General features: G+C 34.9%; 1 non-coding gene across 1 annotated transcript; it reads left to right on the top strand.

Moving 5' to 3' along the window:
- Positions 1-5,483: 5,483 nt before the first annotated feature.
- Positions 5,484-5,590, top strand: LOC127787752 (small nucleolar RNA R71). Its single transcript, XR_008020217.1, has one exon. It is a non-coding gene; the product is annotated as a small nucleolar RNA R71 (small nucleolar RNA).
- Positions 5,591-5,940: the final 350 nt, after the last annotated feature.

Consider the following 5,940-nt stretch of genomic DNA (forward strand, 5'->3'; position numbering starts at 1 on the left):
TTGTCTTGCAGCCATATTGGATATGCATGTCACAAGCTACTTACAAGAGTGATCAAATCACTGCTATCAAACAGAGCCAATACACATTAAAAACAAAAACAAGATAAACTAAGACACTTAAACCAATATAATCTAACTGCTATCAACTGATTATGTTTTTTTGTGCTAAAATGCAATTTTTTTTATTATAATCAGACACCAAGTTGGCCTATGCGCATGAATTGGTTCAAGGAAAAAAATTAAGTAGAGGTGAAAACAGAGGTGAGACATAGGCCTTTTATCAAACATAAGGTGTGCTTGTACAACTAAAACAAAAATAATGAATCCAAGCAATAAGGGTAAACCTGATTTAGGGAAAAAAATAATCAATTCTGGACACAGATTATTATAAGGAGGAAAAACACAAACCAGATTGACATACGTTGACAAAGATCAAGAGGTGTTTGAATTGGAAATTGTGAGATGATGCTGGAGGAGTCTTCGAGTGGGTCACAGCAAAGGGAACTGGAGACTGGGTTTGAAAAAATTTGTTGTGGGAAGAAATGAAATCAGCGATTTGCACAGAATCGCGGCATTGGTTTGTCTTGGGGAAGAAGCAGGGATGAAGCATTTTGGTTTTGGTGGGTTCTTCACTGGGGATGAAGCAATTGAAGGTTTTGGTGGGTATTCGCTGGGATGAAGAAATTGAAGGCTTTGGTGGGTTTGCACGGGATGCAAAAATTTGGGAGGAGGCTAATTTTAAGTTATATTTTCAAGTTTTATTTGGGTTCTTCCCACTTCATTTTTTTTTTATATTTTTTAATTTTTATTATTTTTAATTTTTTAAAAAATAAATTTATCTTTTAACTATAATTTAATAATTTTATAGTAAAATTTTATTTTTTTTCTACACAATAAAGAATCGTAGATAAAACTTTCATATTAAAAAATTCAATTTGGTGGCAAAATATTTGGCTAATTTAAATTACCTACGATTTAATAATTTCGTAGCAAAATATTAACTTTCAACTACGAAATTTATAGTGTAGGTAAAATTTTCGTAGCTAAAACTATATTTGTTGAAAAACAAATTGACCTCTTTGAATTGTCTACAATTTAATAATTTTCGTAGCAAAATATTAACATTTTGCTACGAAAATTGCAACGTAGAAAAAAAATCGTAACAAAAAAGTTATTTTATTGTAGTGTCTTAATCCAATCCCCTTCTTTTGCTCCCTCAACACCCTTATCAACTTATTCTTTTCATGACCTAATGTCTTAGCTTTTGAAGAAGAAGAAGAAGAAACATCCAAAGGAAACAACTTTTCCCTTTTGGATGGAAAACATTTTTTATTCTTTTCCAAATAGCCCACGGCCGCAGCCTTGTTCTTGGCATTTAAAATTTGTTCATGCTCGTCAAAAGAGTTAGCAATGCAATTTTCTAAGGCTAAGTGTTCTTTATTGGACATCAATCAAAGCTCTCCCTGTGGCAAAAAAAGGTCTTCCTAAAATTAGACGCATATCATAATCTTCTTCCATATCTAGAACAATGAAGTCAACAGGAAAAATAAATTTATCTACTTTTACTAAGACATCTTCCACTACTCCCCTTGGGTATTTTATACTTCTATTGGCCAATTGAAGAGAAATAGTGGTGGGTGTTGGTTCTTTTAATTTAAGCTTCTTGAAAACAGAAAAGGGTATCAAATTAATACTTGCACCAAGGTCGCATAAAACTTCATCAAACTTAATTTTACCAATAATGCGAGGAATAGAAAAGTTTCCTGAATCCTTGAGTTTTGAAGGCAATTTATTTTATAGAATTGTTGAGCATTCTTCATTAAGTTTCACCATCTCAAATTCCTCCAACTTTCTTTTGTTTACAATTATGTCTTTCAAAAATTTAGCATAACTTGGCATCTGTGATATAGCATCAAGAAAAGGGATGTTAATATGCAACTTTTTAAACACCTCTAAAAATTTAGCAAATTGTTTATCCAAATTAGCCTTTAGAAATCTTTTAGGAAAAAGAAGAGGAGGTTTGTAAGATTTTAAATTAAGAGAAGAATAACTTCATTTTTTCTCCGTTGATAATTCACGGTCCTTTTCTTTGGCTTTAAGCTCTTGGCTTTCTTCCTCTTTTGTATGCTCTTCATCCTTTGCTTTACTTTCCAATTCTTTTCCACTTCGCAAAGTGATGGCTTTTACATGCTCCCTTGGATTCTTCTCAGTATTGTTAAGCAACCTTCCTTGTGGTATTTCTGAAATTGCTTGGGCAAGTTCTCCAATTTGAGTTTCCAAGGTTTGCATTCTTGCCTCTATACTATTGATAAACTTTCCCATCATATCTTTCAAATTTGGCTTCTTCTCTTGTGAAATTTGATGCTGTTGTTGAAAGCTAGGGGCTATAATGCCCCATTTTCGAAGTGCGTTAAAACATAGGACAATTATAGGATAATAAATTTTTTTTTCTTAAAACTATTGTTAATTCATATCACTCCTCATATATATCCCAAAATCTCCATACATTTATCTCGAAAGAGAATCATCATAAACATTAAATGCGGAAGCTAGAATGGAACCTAGCATCTTAACATTAATCATAAATCAGTTCTTACATCATCATTAACCTTAGGGTTATACATCATCATTCCTCAAAATGTTCAAAATTCAAAGTAATAGAACTTAAATACATGGGCTACATAACATACATTCAACTCATCATGCACTTTGTTAAGTGCCATTTCATACCTCATTCATCCTCATTTCCGCTATAATCTCCATCTGGAACGTTTGAATATTCTAGGGGCAAAGCCCAAGTTAGATGATGAATCATCTAAGTAAGGAACAAAACATTTAATGCTCATGTATGCATGCAATGCACATAATATCATAACTCTTATGTTTAGGTCCATTGCACCTTAAGATTACCCGTCATTTTTACAGTCTCCCTGCTAGATAGGGGTGTATGGGTGCACCATTGGCAAAGCAACAATGCCAGTACCTAATCCCAAACCCATGCAACATACGACCATAAATCTCATCATACTCATATGCATATTTCATAAATCAAAACATGTAAATGCAATTTATATGACATACTTACATCCAGGCATGACAACATGATAAGATCATTTACATAAAATCGAATTTTGGAATCGAACCACTTACAAACCAAGCATTTTCATAAAACTAAATCCAGATGGGAAGTACCACTTACCTTCTCAAGCTTATCGGGCTACCTCGAAATACGTGCATCATCTCGATTTGCGTGCTAAACTCAAAATACGCACAAGTCGCTTCAACTTAAGCCTCAAAGTACTCTAATCACCATATTTATTTAAATAAGAATTAAAATCTATTTTTTCATAATTTATGGCATTTTCTTTATTTTTCTCTTTAATCATTCCTATTTTCCTCAATAAATCCAAAATAAATATTTCTTAAATATTTTATCAAATATTTCACTATAACAATTCATAAAATAACATTCCTAAATTTTGAAATTTTTTAAGAAATTTTACTTACCTTGACTTAGCCTCTCAGGCTTCCTCTATATGCGTGCCCTGACCTCGAAATGCGTGCATGATCAATTTCTTAGCTCCGAAACACTTCTCTAACCCCAAAATAATTCCTAATTTTGGCATTTTCCAGGACTTTCTCTATTTTTCCACATTTTTTCCTAATTTCTTTTTCTTTCTTTCTTTTTTTTTTTTCTTATTTTCTTCTTCTCCTTCCTTTCTTCTTCTTCTTCCTTCCTCCCATGTTCCTGCGTGCGCGAACCAGCGTCTGCACGCATGGCCGCCCAACATCGCTGGCTGCATCTCGCTGCCGCACGACCCCTGCCCACTGCCGCTGATCGTGGTTGTGGCTGCTGCCTACGGCCATGGCCGCACTTGGAGCTCGCGGCTATGGCCGCTTGTAGCTACAACTAGCACCATCCCTGGCCCAAAACGGCCTCGCTGTGACCCTACTGATTGCCTCCCACCATTGCTGCACCTCTCAGTGTCAACTATGGCCGATCGGCCTTCCCTGCTGCATTGCACCCAGCCATGGTCGCCTCTACTTCGTGGCGCTGTTGTCGGCTCCAACACCGGCCGATGCTTCGGCCTCCAACGTCAGCCATGTCCCTCTCTCTCTCTCTCTCAATCTTCCAAGTTACTCTTAGTCTCCCTCTTCTCATTTGGCCACTCACTGCTTCAAACCTCTCGGCCATTTTCTTCTTCATACACACACAGCACAGATATGTATATATATATATATTTTATATCACATAATCAAATAATTTCCTCTCAAATCATGCAACCAATCTTTCATCCCAATGCCTTAATTGGTGGTAATTTTTCTCTCAATCATACATATTTGTCCCCCGTGTCCAACGTGAAAAGCCATTTTTATATAACACTAGATATATATATATATACACTAATTACACATCTACTCTCATTAATTCTCCTTAATTGCACTTAGGAATTTTGATAATTGCACTAAAAAATTGATAATAGCTCTTAGACCCTCCAAGACCTTAAAACAATTACCCTCCTCAAGCCACAAAATATCTTGATTTATCAAAATTAATAATCGGCATTTACTCGATAAAGATCGATTTTGCCCCTGTGCCCTCACAGAATCCTTGATTCATCACTAAACTACCTCAGGGTTGTTCGTTATGAAAAAATGGAGCCCCCTCAAGGTTCTGTTGACTTCCTGGAAGTCTCCTACGATAATTCAGTTTTTTCAGCCTAAATCATTATTGCATTTTAGTTGTATCGAAAGCTGTCACAATTCTGATTTCTTTTAATACCATAAATCGTACTTCGAAACGCTCATCGAGACCATATCATTTTCCTTAGACAATTACACTTCAAGGCATTCCCTACAGTCGATTCGGCATTTATAACTGTAAGAAATTACACTTGAGTCCTTAATCTTTTGATAATTTCACCTACGGCCCATGTTAAAATTATTTTTCAGCTCGTTAAAAAAATTTGAGATATTACAGGGGCACTCTTTGTTAATTATTATTCTAAGAAAAATTAGGATGACTCCTCCATCCCTGATTGTAAGTGTTGGAGTAGGGATTAAAATTTGACTTGTTGCCACCATAAGAAATAAAATTAGTTTGTTCAGAAGAACTAGAAGAAAAAGGATTTCCTACTTGACAATCTACACTAGCATGTCCTCCTCGCCCACAACGCTCACAAGAAAGAAAATGAGAAGAAGAAGAAGAAGAAGCATTCATAGCTGAAACCCCCAAATTCCTATTTAATTCAACAATTTCAACAGATAAGGCAATGATAGAATCAACATTATAAATTCCAACTCTCTTTTTATTTACTCTCTCATTGTCCCATTGATAACTGTTGCCTACCATCTCCTCTAAAAGTTCATATGCTTCTTCAGGAGTTTTTCTCATAAAGATACCACCTGCAGTTGCATCTAATATCAAACGAGAAGATTGATTAATACTAATATAAAAAGTTTACACTTGCATCCAAACAGGTAGACCATGGTAAGGACATTTCCTAAGAAATTCCTTAAATCTCTACCACGACTCATATAAAGATTCATTACCAAATTGTGAAAAAGTTGTTATGTCATTCCTTAATTTACCCATTTTAGCAGGTGGAAAATATTTAGATAATTTTTTTTGTGCAAAATCATTCTATGTAGTAATAGAACCTGCTGGAAGAGAATTAAGACATTCTTTTACTCTATCTTTCAAGGAAAAAGGAAACAACCTAAGTCAAACTACATCATCTCTAACTCTATTATGCTTAAAAGTATCACATATTTCAAGAAAATTAGCAATATGAGAGTTAGGATCATCATTAAGGCCAAAAAATGGTACACTCATCTGGATCATCTAAATAATTGCAGGCTTGATCCCGAAGTTGTTTGCTTAGGCCTCTTAATGCTTGATGTAGTGCCATCCAAAGTAGGTGTTGCATATGAGCTCAA

This window comes from Diospyros lotus, chromosome 12 (genome assembly GCF_014633365.1).
Source record: "Diospyros lotus cultivar Yz01 chromosome 12, ASM1463336v1, whole genome shotgun sequence".
NCBI lineage: Eukaryota > Viridiplantae > Streptophyta > Magnoliopsida > Ericales > Ebenaceae > Diospyros > Diospyros lotus.